Source organism: Castor canadensis, chromosome 11 (genome assembly GCF_047511655.1).
Source record: "Castor canadensis chromosome 11, mCasCan1.hap1v2, whole genome shotgun sequence".
Classification (NCBI taxonomy): Eukaryota; Metazoa; Chordata; class Mammalia; order Rodentia; family Castoridae; genus Castor; species Castor canadensis.
In genome coordinates, this window is record NC_133396.1 from 18,124,057 (window position 1) to 18,137,096 (window position 13,040).

Consider the following 13,040-nt stretch of genomic DNA (forward strand, 5'->3'; position numbering starts at 1 on the left):
AGTCTCAGGCTTATGTCTGGGCCATCCTGAATCACAATCCTCCCATTTATGCTTCCTGCATAGCTGGGATGACAGGTGCCCACCACTGCACCCAGATTTTTATTGATTAAGATGGGGTTCTCATGAACTTTTTGCCTGGGCTGGCCTCAAACTGCGATCCTTCCAATCTCTGCCTCTGAGTAGCTAGGACACAGGCATGAGCTACCTACTGGCTCCAATATGTCTTAATGCCTGTCTTTGACACTTGTTAACCTCTTTAAGACAGAGAATGTTGGCCTCAGGGTTAGAGTCTTTGCTTGGCTATAGAGCCTAGAGTTTAATAACAATGTTTGGTTATTATTGAATCTATTTTTACATAGCAAATGACACTGATTTTTTGCTTACCTTCAAAGTATGACAGCTCCTTTCAAAATAATTTAAGTTTTTAAAAAAGGCAAGACAATTGAGAGAAAAATGTTAAATAAATAACAGTGTACGTGGAACCCAGTTGTGATATTCAAATGACCAAGGTTAGGAAATCAGTGAATTAAACAAAGCAAGGAGAAAAAGTTAGGTTCTATCCTGTATTGGATGTTAATTTTTGTATCCTCACTCTCTTTGGGGTTGAGATGGCCTCACCTCCATTCTTTTTTTTCTAGGCAGCCTATTTGTTTACTCTTTATTATTATTATTTATTATTTGTTCAGTAATTTTTATGCTTAGGCTTCACTGAGCTCTGGTCTTGAAAGTTTTTTGTTGTGTTTAAGAAACTCTCATCAACACATGTAAGTAAATGTAAAAACAAACAAACAAACAAAAATATATATGTATAAAAAACTGCCACCAATTTGTATCCCCTCAGAAAATCTCTTTCACTGGAATCTGCCAGATGCCCCAGGCTCTTTGTCACTCCTGGCTTTGGAGATGCTTCTACCAGGGACCTTTTGCAGCACCCTTAGTCAGGTTTGCATTATCTGGCAAGGCTTTCCCAGTAATTCTCTTAAAATATAACACGATGAAACCGCCAAACCCAAGTAAGCCTTCAAGGAGATCTCAAAGCCAGAACCTTCTGAACAATGCCCACAACCACCCTAGGGCCTGTAATCACCCACAGCCTGTTAGCTAAAGACACAAACAATTAGCTTTGTGGTTGGAACTGTAAACAAGGGCCTTTCACAGATGTGCTCTCTGTGCCAAGTAGGTGGTAACAAAGCTGTGGCTGTTAGCTTTCTCTGGGGCACAGGCCCAGAGGTGGGTGGTCCCTCAAAGCCCTGGGGCAGAGTAGTTTTCTGGTGGGCCAAGGTTGAATGGAGGGGTGAGAGGCAAGCAGGACTCCAAGAAATGGAAGGAACATAAGGGGGCTTAGAAAATAAGAAACAAGGCGCTGGTGGTTCCTACCTGTAATCCTAGCTACTCAGGAGGCAAAGACCAGGAGGATCGTGGTTCGAACCCAGTCTGGGCAAACAGTTCCGAGAGACCCTATCTCAAAAAAAGCCTTCACAAAAAAGGGCTGGTGGAGCGGCTCAAGGCCCTGAGTTCAAGCCCCGGTACTGAAGAAAAAAAAAAAGAAAGAAAATAAGAAACAACACAGAGTAAGGCCATTCATTTCAGTTTAAGTCCCTGATTACAATTAGTTACAGAGGACATACCAGATACCAGGCACTGACGTAAGTATTTCATAAATGCTAATTCAGTGGCTTTCAAACCTTTTGGCTTGTTCATAAAATTTTTTGAGGGCCCAAAGAGCTTTGTTTATGTAGATTATATCTGTTGTTAAGATAGCAAATGTTTAACAATTGGTTCTCCAGGGAAAAGTCCTTATTTGTAGCATTCGCCAATTTCCATGGTGTAAATACTTCCACCAGGGTCAAGTTCAAGATACCAATCTGACATTACTGAATGTGAAGCGGAAAGAGATGTTTACAACTTGTCCAAGCTGGTGCAAGCTGGTTCCAGCACATCATTTACTGATATTTAAGGTATTAGAAATTAAAACTGAAAAATTTAAAGCATGCATCTGTCAAAAATACCAATGATAAATCCATTACATATATAAAACATTTTTTATGAAAACAACTGTATTTTGCAAAATAAAATATTTAAAAAAAAATTTTTTTTTGGTAGGACTGGAGTTTGAATTCAGAGCTTCATACTTGCAAAGCAGGTGCTGTACTGCTTGAGCCACCCCTCCAGTCATTTTGTTCTGGTTATTTTGGAGATGGGTCTCGAGAACATTTTGGCAAGAATGATATTATTTTCTATTTTCCCAAATCCCTTTAACGAACGTCTAGCTTAATCAAAGATACCTGGATTCATATGCCTACCTTAGATCTGCTGTGATGTCATACATTGTGTGGTCTCTGGAAAACTCCACTGGAGAGCAATCAAGGTAAACAATGTCTTAGTATTACTGTGTAAATGGTGTTGTCCTCATGACCTCTGTTTGAGGTGCTCTGTTTGGCAGCTCATATACTAAAATTGGAATAAACAGAGATTAGCATGGTCCCTGTCCAAGGATGACACTCAAATTCGTGAAGCATTCCATATTTTTAATTAATTAATTAATTAATTTGGGCAGTACTGGGGTTTGAACTCAGGGCCTCATGCTTGCTAGGCAGGCATTCTACCACTTTAGTCATTCCACTAGCCCCCATATTTTTATTTTAAATTTGAAATAAAAATGCTGCTTTGCGAAAAAACAGAGTTCTGGGGACTTCCATGGGGTCCCAGGACCATACTTTGAGAGAAGTGCTATACTAGTGAATTTAAAGTTTCCATATAGCCCAGGTAGGTTTCTTATAGTCCCATTTTACAGCCAAGGAAACAGAGGCACAGAGCAGTTAAGTAAGTTACTCAGGGGCACCTTGATAGAAAGTGGCAAGGAAGATTCAAACCCAGTCAGTTTACACAGACTGGGAGTTGAGTTGGTGCCTACCACTTACCAGATGTGTGATCTTGGGGAAAATTAACCTCTGAGGCTGAGGTACTGTTGGTTGACTAACCTGTTGATTCCCGCCCCTCCGCTTCTGCACCCTCACCCAGGTTAGGTTGTCCTTGGCTACCTCTTCCAGCACCCCAGTCTCACTGATGGCCTCTTCTCTGTTCCCTTACTGTTTACTCTTTTCTCTGCTTACATAGCACTTTATCTCACTCTGTTGTAGCATTCTTTAATTGTCCCCATTGCACCATGCACTCCTGAGGACAGACACCACATCTACCTTGATTATAGTTGTACCATTAGGGACTGAATCAGGTACTGGAAAATCTTTGCTGGAGGAGGAAATGAATAAATTAGTGAACATATATTTTGCAAGGTGGCAGTGTCAATGGGACCAAGGTAAGGCCCAAAGAGGTCCCCAGTGGCAGGAGTCAGCTCTTTCGAATCTGGGTACCAGGATTGTGACATTGTCATGGAAAACAATTTTACACATTGAGGTAGAGACCAAGGAAGTTTATTAGTAAAACAAAGGAAAGGAAAGGACAGTACACATCTAGACAAGGATGCCGGCACACGAAGGAGATGCGTGCCAAGTGTTTTACCATTAATGGTGTCAATGCATCGAGGCAGTGGGCAGGGGATTTAGCTGAACATGTCTTTGGATAACTGTCCTCTTTGTTCTGAGCATCTGGTACATTCAATGATTTTTGTAGTTACGATGTTTGACATTATCAACAGAGTCCAGAGATACTAAGTTTGGTCTGTTCTCTTTGAGCATACCTTTAAGCAAAGGATGGGTTTTCACTAGATGTTCCTTTCAAGACTAATATTTTTCTTTTGCAAGCATTTCTGTGATCAAAGCAGTCATTTTTACCAACTTTTTTTCCCCCAGGATAAGTGTCTTTATTCAAGATATGCTTTACCCAGTTCTCAGAACACAGGAATCAGCTGGGTGCTGGTGGCTCGCACCTATAATCCTAGCTACTCAGGAGGCAGATATCAGGAGGATCTCAGGTTGAAAGCCAGCCCAGGCAAATAGTCCATGAGACCTTATCTCGAAAAACCCATCATACAAAAAAAAAAAAAAAAAGAAAGAAAGAAAAAGAAAAACCCATCACAAAAAAAAGTGCTTGCAGAGAGGCTTAAGTGGTAAGAGCACCTGCCTAGCAAACAGCAAGCGTGAGGCCCTGAGTTCAAACCTCAGTGCTGAGCACAGCAATCATTGGGAAGAGGGGTTGTTTTCTACTATGTGCTGCAGCTCAGTGAGGGATGCTGAGACCAAAGAGAAAAGTAAGCCTGCTCCTAATCAAGTTATTCATTATTAGTGTTTTCCTTAGTTTCTGGCTTCTGATTCACCTTCTGGTGCTTCATTTTCCCTAATCTATCCTGCTTCAGCAGGACACAGTGCATCCTGCCTAGGGCTCTTGTCTGTGGTCGCAGCGAGGGAGAGAGGGGTGAGAATGGGGGAAGGGAAGGAGTTTAAAGTGATTCTGTCCCCAAACTGCACTTACATCCCCTTGTGCAAGCCTGTTGTATCATAGCAATTGCAGTAGAAATCACAGGCTAAGTGTAGTCTCCTAAAGTCCCTGAAGAGATCACCCCCATTTTGCCTGGCATCATCTCTGTTCTGTCTTCCCATCACTTGCAACTCAGACAGTTTAGCAGTCCCTCCAGATATGCCTTCATCCTTCTAGAAAATTCTGGCTACTGGAAGTGGGATGAGGAGCACTTACCAGCAAACCCCACCCGCTTTTCTAGAATGGTTAACCTTTTTTATTTCATCACCTATAGAAAGAGGGCACCAGTTGGTGCCTGATTAATGATTGCAATTCTGGAGGCTGGAGACAGGTGGGAACAGTTAGATGGGCCAGGGCCTCTCAGGTTCCTCTTTTGCTATCAATACGGTCCTTTCCAGCGGTGACCTTCTAGGATTCTCAGAAGGTTGGAGAAGGAAGAAGTGTGTTTGTGGGGGAGGGCGGGAGCAGTGCAGAGAGAGAAGCCAGGGTCCTGCCTGGAAGGTCATGGGGCTGAGCTCCGGCACCAGAGACCTTTAAGAAACAAAAAGGAACTGAGAACACAGCCAAGAGTTGGCTCAGCCTGGAGTTCCTGGAATTCTGCCTTGTGGGTGAGCTTCCCAGGGCAGCCAGGGCCCCATCTGACTAACAGGAGATGAGAATGGGAAGCGAGGAGGGTGGGCGGGAGGTGGCTTGCCCTGCCACCTTTCGGCGAGGGCGGTGGGGGGGGACACTGCCAGCTCTCCAGATTGGCTCTAGGTTTCCTCCAGGATCTGATCTGGGACTCCCCAGAGCCTCCCCAAATGGATGGGTGGAAGCCTGCCTGCTGTGCCAAGCTGAGAAGTCTGCAAGACAGGTTCTTTCCCACCCAGGAGCCAGGATCCAGTTCTCTGTCCACCTGGTCTGGAGTAGGCAACCAAACAAACAGTGTTTCCTCTCGAAGCCCATTTTTAAAAACACGTTCCTAACAAAGTAGGAACGTGACCCCACAGTGGTTTTTTTTTTGTTTTGTTTTGTGGTGGAACTGGGGTTTGATCTTTGAATTTGGCTTCATGATTGCAAAGCAGGTGCTTACAAAGCAGGTGCTCTATTGCTTGAGTCCATTTTGCTCTGGTTCTTTTGGAGACAGAGGTCTTGGGAACTATTTGCCCTAGCTGGCCTTGAACCAGGATCCTTCTGATCTCAGTCTCCCAAGTAGCTAGGCTTGCTTATGGGGATGAACCACGAGTGCCCAGCTCCATCTTTATGATTAGGTGGTTGTCAACTTGGAAAGCACTGTGTGCCTGGCCTGGGCCACAGGATAATGGATTTCAGTGGGGAGTGGGAGGAATGCGTCAGGAGCAGCAGGGGGTCAGGGAGCTCCGAAGGGATGGGGCTCTTAGGGGAACAGGTGCTATGGGGATCAGAGCTATGCCTTCACTCAGCAAGGGTAGCCTGGGTGTACTTCCAACTCCTCCCGCTATGTCACAGTAGTTGGACACATATCTGTCTCCCCCTTAACCTGTGAGCTCTTGGAGGACAGGGGTGGTGGGCTGCGCTCACCTCTGCCACCAATGTCCTGTGCAGAGAGGGGTCAATCAGTGTTACATGAATTTGTGATGAATCAATAAAGGAACGAAGCCTCAAAGGTGATGGACACAGTCAAAGGTGGAATGTCCTTGGAAGGAGGCAAGACACTGAAGGAGCTAAAAGCAAAGGCAGTTGACTGGGGTGGGGCATGGATGCACTTGTCCTATGGCTACTTTTTGTCTTTTAGCTGCTCAGAGAAGCTTCTCCCATCCTCCCTTTCTTCTTTCTCCTCCTTCCTTTCCTCCTTTTTCTCCCCCTCCTCCTGTTCCTCCTCGTGCCCCTGGAGCTGCCCTAGTCTCTAAATCTTCAGATGAGGTAGTTTATCCACTCAACAAATATTTATTGAGCACCTGCTGAGACAGGCCCTGGATTCTGCAGGATTGGGGATGTGACCTACACTTTCCTTGCCTCCTGGAGCTCCCAGTCTAGTGTCATTAAATAAATGATTATAATGAGTGATTACTTGGGAGGTACAGATAGGAGGATTGAGGTTCGAGGCCAGCCCAGATAAGAAAAAAGTTAATGAAACCCTATCTCAACAAACAAACTGGGCATAGTGGTACACACTTGTCATCCCAGCTACTTGGAAGGTGTAGATAGGAGGATTGTGATCTAAGGCTAACTGGGCAAAAGCGCAAGGCCCTTTCTAAAAAGTAAACTAAAGCAAAAGGGCTGGGGACATGACTCAAGTGTTAGAGTGTAGCATGAAGCCCTGAGTTCAAACCCCAGTATCACACACACGCACAAAAGTACTGACAGCTGAAGGTGTCTTTGGCAGAATTCTTCACAGCCAGGGATTTGCAAGGTGCAGGGCTCTCTTGGTTATCATACTCAGACATTAGGCCTGAGCCAGAGCTGTCCCAGGTATCCAGCTACTGGATGTCTCAGCTGTTACTCTGCACAGCTGGCGGTGGGGGGCAGGGGGAGGCGCAAAGCTCCAGGCCATAGGAACACGCTCAGGGCTTCATGGCTCTCACCTCTCCTTTCCCTCGCCGGTTTCCTTTGTTTTGTTTTGGTGCTGGGTTTGAACTCAGGGCCTGTACTTTTGAGTCACTCCATCCTCCCTTTTTTGTAATGGGATTTTTTTGAGATAGGGTTTTGCAAACTATTTGCCCAGGCTGGCTTCAAATCTTGATCCTCCTGATTTCTGTCTCCTGAGTCGCTAAGATTACAGGTGTGAGACACCGGTGCCCAGCTGTTTCCTTTGTTTTAAGGAGGAATCGGGGCTGTCACATGCATTACATCTACTTCACCTGCAGTATATCATTTAATTTGAGATGAAGCAGATGTCGTTATTTTCACACCTTCCCACCACATCCGAACTATCAGGAGGTCCTTTCACTGTTATCCCCAAAGCAGAGCCCCAAACCATTCTCTTTCTAGCACAAACCACTATCATCTCTCTCTGCTTGCTGACCTTGTTTTGGTTTTGAATGGAGGCGCCTGACAACATGGAGCGGGTGAGAAGGCAGATAACAATGTGAACATGAACAACAACAACCAAAGACCACTGAAGAGATGCAGGTAGAGACCTTGGAAAAACTTCAGGGAAGCTAAGAACCTGATATTCTAATAGAAAAATGAGCTGGAAGTTTAAGAACAAACCTGAGAGGCAGGAGAGCATAGTAGGTTAACACACAACTTCTCAGACCAAAGTGCCTGGGCTTGGTTAACCTTGGGCCAGCTTCTAGATGTCTCTGTGCCTCAGTTTCCTTGTCTGTAAAATGGGTGTGCAAATATAACTATTATACAGTTATTAGGAGAAGTACTGAGTTACCATTTAGAACAGTGCTTGAGGCACAGGGAATACTCTACCAGGTTATTGGTGTTGTCCTGTGAGGCTGCCATCTTGGTTTACATTCAGCAGGGCAGACGTAGCTGTTGGCATCTCTTCTTGTCTGCTCCTATGTCAAATACCCTTTAACTCCCCCCCACCCCGAGTCATTTATCTATTCAACAAATATTTCTCAAGCACCTGTCCATGCAGCAGGCACTAAGCCCTTGTTTTATTCTCCTACATCCCTTGGATTTATGGGTGGGCTGTCCTGAGTTTGCTTTTGCTGGTGATGGGAAGGCTCCTTCCTCCACCATTTCTTGTTCAAGGTCAAGGTCATCCAGATGAAAAGCCAGCTTCTGTGTGGCACAGCTACCTGTTATCTTCCATTTTGAACCTTCAGCCACTGGATTTGAATCTTTGGGCTGAGGGTGAGTGTCATGAAGGAGCCACGGACCCTTCCTCCCAGACCCAACAAGGCTTAGCAGGAAAGGAGGATGAGGGCTTTCCTTGGATCCTTTGCAGCATGGCCTTGTGCCTAATCTTCCTGGATGTTAGCTTTCCAGCTCAGGAAAGGCCCTGGAACAGCTGAGGGAGAAGAAAACAGGAGAGTTGGGGGCAGAGAGAGTGGCTGAAAGGAGTGAGGGCAAGTCAGGCAAGAGGAGTTGAGAGTGAAGAGGGATGAGAAGATGCTGAGGAGTACACCTGACATGAACTAACTCGTTAACACCTTATTCCCTATGAGGTCAGTAGTATTATTATTTTTCTCATTCCTTTATTTGTTTTTTGAGACAGGGTCTCACTATGTAGCCCAGTCTGGACTCAAACTCAAGATCCTGCTGTCTCTTCCTCCTGAGTGCTGGGGTTATAGCCATGTGTCACCATGCCCAACTTTATTATCCCTGTTCTACTGAGGAGGGAAGATGGGTTATGAACGTAGCCCAAAGCCTTACACTCGAAAACCTGCCTCTGTGCATGTAATCTTACTTTCCTCTTTGCAAAGCAGGAATAAAAAGTCCATATTGGTGAGGTCACCATGAAGATGAGATTGGGGGGGGAAGATGGGGGAGGGGGAAGGCCCAGCATGGGGCAGGGATGAGGGCTGCTGTTATAGCATGTCTCCTTATCACAGCCCTTCTGCTGCTAGGCTCTTTATGGTGGACAAAGCCCTCCCCCTCCCATCTTGGATATTTTTAGCAGGTGGGCAGGTTTCACAGAACCACTCTCTGCCCCTTTCCATTTTATAAATGAGGAAATTGAAGCCCAGGAGGTCAGAGGAGACAAGAAGGCCTCACAGGGATCTGCAGGGGGAGGGAACCCAGTGTGGCCTGAATCCCCTCCTTCCTCCACGTGTCCCTTTCTGGCAGCAGCCTGACCTTGTCCATTTAGAGAAAAACAGGAAGCTGGACTCTGCCAGGAATTGGAGCTGGCCCTTGCTTGGCTCTGGGCTGTGAGGAGGCTGGCATGGCAGTGGGATGTGAGCAGGGTGGGGGCTCCACAAGCTAAGTCAGCATGGCTTGGACTGTACTGAGGGTGTTGGCTCTACCAGCTGGACTTGCCCTGACCAGGCCTTGCTGAGCCACTCTGGAGGCTGAGAAAAGGCATGGGGGGAGGGGGGAGAAGAAGTAGCTCCTGTGTGGGACCAGAACCCTGACCTACATCTTCTTATGGGTCTCTTTCTCCATAAAAAAATATTAAAAATATATTATATGAGCATGTTAATATAAAGATGAATCTAATTTAAACTTAACTGGCATCGTGACTATGTATTATTATTTTATTCAAATTTTCTTCTGATTTTGAAATAAATTAAAACTTTTTTTGTGGAGCCAGGAAATGTCTATAATCTCAGCTACACAGGAGGCAGAGGCAGGAGGATCGCAAGTTTGAGGACAACTCTAGGCAAAGGTAGTGAGCCCCTATCTCAGAAACAAAACATACAAACAAAAGGGCTTGGTTCAAGTGGTAGAACACTGCCTAGCATGTGTGAGGCCCTGGGTTTGATCCTCAGCACTAAAAATAAAACATAAACTCCCACATTTCTATGGGCCCCTAAAATTGTCATGGGCCATAGGCATCATGCCTAACGGAGAAGTTGGTCATATGGGGGAAGTTCCCAGCACTTTCTTTTTCTTTTTCTTTTTTTTTTTGGAGGTATTGAGATTTGAATCAGGGCCTTGCATTTGTTAGGCAGGAGTTCTACCACTTGAGCCACTCTCCAGTCCTCTCCTAGAATCTGTGTCATCCACATGCAGCACAAAAACTAATGCTCGGATGTCACAGGGGAACATTGTTCAGTTTGAAACTGAACCACACACTGAGCCTCAGTCTCCTCTTCCTCAGCATGGAGGAATAAGAATTCTTGTCTCCCTTTGCTCTTAGGAGATTACCATGTACAAAGTGTTTGGCTGGGGTCTGACCCGAGTAAGCCCCCTCTTTTCTTTTTCCTTTCCTTTCTTTTCTTTTATGCAATCCTGGGAATCAAACCCAGAGCCTCACGCATGCTAGGCAAACACTATACCACTGAGCTACATCCCAGAAACCCCCTCTGTTTTCATTGTAGGTGAGCTTCAGAGCCCAGGGGAGACCCCAGCAGCTGCAGGGTGCCTAGCTTTGGGGTTTAGAGATATCCTTAAGGTTCCCACACTTTTTTTGTTTTTTTCCAGTACTGGGGTTTGAACTCAGGGCCTCATACTTGCTAGGCAGGTGCTCTTACCACTTGAGCCATTCCGCCAGTTCTAGTTTCCACAACTTTTACTTCTCCCTCTCCTATCTGTCCCTCTTGGACTCCTGCCTCAGAGTTAGGCCCAAGGCCACACGCATCTAACAAATTATCTTGTTCCAGTTTCGCAAACCACTTTCACTCCATCAGTCCTCACAATAACCCATGAAGAATGTCTTGTGTGATTATTTGCCCCATTTGCCCAGAAAGGCTAGGAACCCTGTCCAAGGTCACATATCTGGAAGGGATAGAGCTGAGACAGAATTTAAATCTGTGAATTCTGCCTTCAGGTGGCTCTGATACCCCTAAGGTGTTCATATGTATACACACGTGCACATGTGGTGTGTGTGTGTGTGTCTTGGTTCTTGTGACAAGGATTGGAGTATCCCCAGAAGGGCTCAGGACCTTGCTGGGATGTGCTGATGTTCATGACTTCCTGGGCTGAGCTGTCCAGATGCTCATCCTGCCCCTCAACAGCAGGGACCTGCTCTCCTTCTAGCTGCCTCCTTACTGGCACCATAGCTTAGGCACCTGTCAGGTACAAAACCTAGGAAGGGAAGTGGTTTAAGAGAATGGCCACCATTTTATAGAGGAGCACTAGGGCCACCGTTCATATTTAACTTTTTATTAGAAAACAGTTACTATCTTCAAATATACCTAATTTTTCACAAATAGAATATGATTAAAAAGCCAGTGTCTGCATTAGGTTTCAGCAAATTTTGGCTCAGCAGACGAGGAATCTTGCTTGTTTAAACACCAAGGCTGCTGACTGCGTGGCAGTGTGTGGAGAGCCCTGTGAGAGAACTTCAGACAATTTCCATCTGGCAGTGATGGTTTGGGCTAAGGTTTTAATTTTGGTGTGGTTTCTGATTAAAACCTTCCAGCTCCTCTGTCTGAGTTAGTCCACTTTGCTGTCTTGATGTTTCCTCCTTTCCTAGGAATCTGAGCTGGAGCTGGCTGGAACACGTGATGCTTGGCCTGTCAGCCCTGCCCTCCTTTCCCAAGGAAGGTGGGTGGCTCAGATGGTAGGGTGCCCCCACTGGAGGGCCAAGGAGCCACTGAGACAGACGGGGTGTTTGGCCTATAAGAACTCAAATCCGACCTTACCGTTGTTCTGCCTGCAACCTCGGGGGCATCTGATGACTCTCCCAAGGTGGAGGTAGCTGGGCAGCTCTGCCATCTGCCTGCTGAATCAGGCTGGCCTTTCTCCTGGTCTCACTTCTTGCCACTCTGGTAAGCAGGCCCCCCATTGCAGCCTCTTTTTGGCCTCCTTTGCAGTTGTCAGCATCTGGAGATGCCTGCTTGCATGCACATTCAAATGTGTAAATAGAGCCCCTGGGCTCATGGAGTGTGAACTTCTTGAGGTCAGCCTTATCCTGCCCTGCTTACCACTCAAGGCCCAACATCTGGTTCCTGTGAGGCACCCAGTAAATGGATTTAAAAAGTATTTCCTGCTAGACATGGTGGGACATACCTGTAATTGCAGGTACTTAGGAGGCTAAGACAAGAGGATGGTTATCCAAGGTCAGTCAGGGCAAACTTAGCACAAGACCCTATGTGGAAAACAAAAAGCAAAAAGACTTGGAGGTGTGGCTCAAGCAGCAGAGGGGTCCTGAATTCAATCCCCAGCATTGCTAAACAAACAAGTAAATAAATAATTACTGGAAGAGGGGCTTAGCAGTCATGCCAACCTGGGTTTGTATTTCATCTCAGCAAGAACCTCAACCTGAGACCCACGTTCATTATCTTCAAAGTGAAGGTAATTCCAGCTGGCTCACAGGCAGCGTTGGGGAAAATGAGGCAGTGCACACAAAGTTCTCAGCAGAAGGCCTGGTGAGGCAGAATACACCCTCAGCAAAGGGAGCTGCTAGCAGGAGGATCCCTCTGGTGACTGAGGTGAGGGCCTAGGAGCCATTGGACAGACTGCTTGAGGGTGGGCATGGCAGAAATGAGGCAGGAGGGAAACCATAGGTGCCTTGGGCCAGCAAGAGAGAATTGAACTATGCTCTTGACTCTGGCCTAAACCATGTCATATGGGTGGGAGAGGATGCCCAAGGCGTTGTCTGTGGAGGTAGGGGCAGGAAGGGTCTTAGTTCAGCTCAGCAAGGAGGAAAGGAGAATAGAGCACCAGTTACACACCCAGGTGTCCAGGCCCTGCTCCTGCAGACGCACCAACAGTCACATGTGCATCTCCCCAGCAGCAGCTAGGGATTCATCTTCAGGCAGAGCAGGGCAGGAATGAGCATGACGGTTTTGGTGCCGTGGATTCAAGTCCTAGCTGGGCAACTCTGCTCAGCTCACTGGATTTTTGGTTTTGCTGAGCTGCTGTAGAGTAGAAAGGTTAGGGGCATAGCTGGATCTAAGGCTCCAATCCCACTCTTTCCACTTACTATTGGAACTTGGACAAGGCACTTAAACTCTGGACTTTAGTCTACCAATCTGTTAAATGGGGATGGATATAATAAAACTCCTCTCATAGGAATAGTATGAGAAGTAAGGGAGGTGATAAGCATAAAACCCTTGTGATACTTGGCACTGGACTTA

General features: G+C 46.2%; 1 non-coding gene across 1 annotated transcript; it reads left to right on the forward strand.

Annotated features, from left to right (window-relative positions):
• Positions 1-2,427: 2,427 nt before the first annotated feature.
• LOC141414312 (U6 spliceosomal RNA) lies at positions 2,428-2,530 on the forward strand. The gene has a single exon (XR_012439372.1). It is a non-coding gene; the product is annotated as a U6 spliceosomal RNA (small nuclear RNA).
• The last annotated feature ends 10,510 nt before the right edge of the window (positions 2,531-13,040 follow it).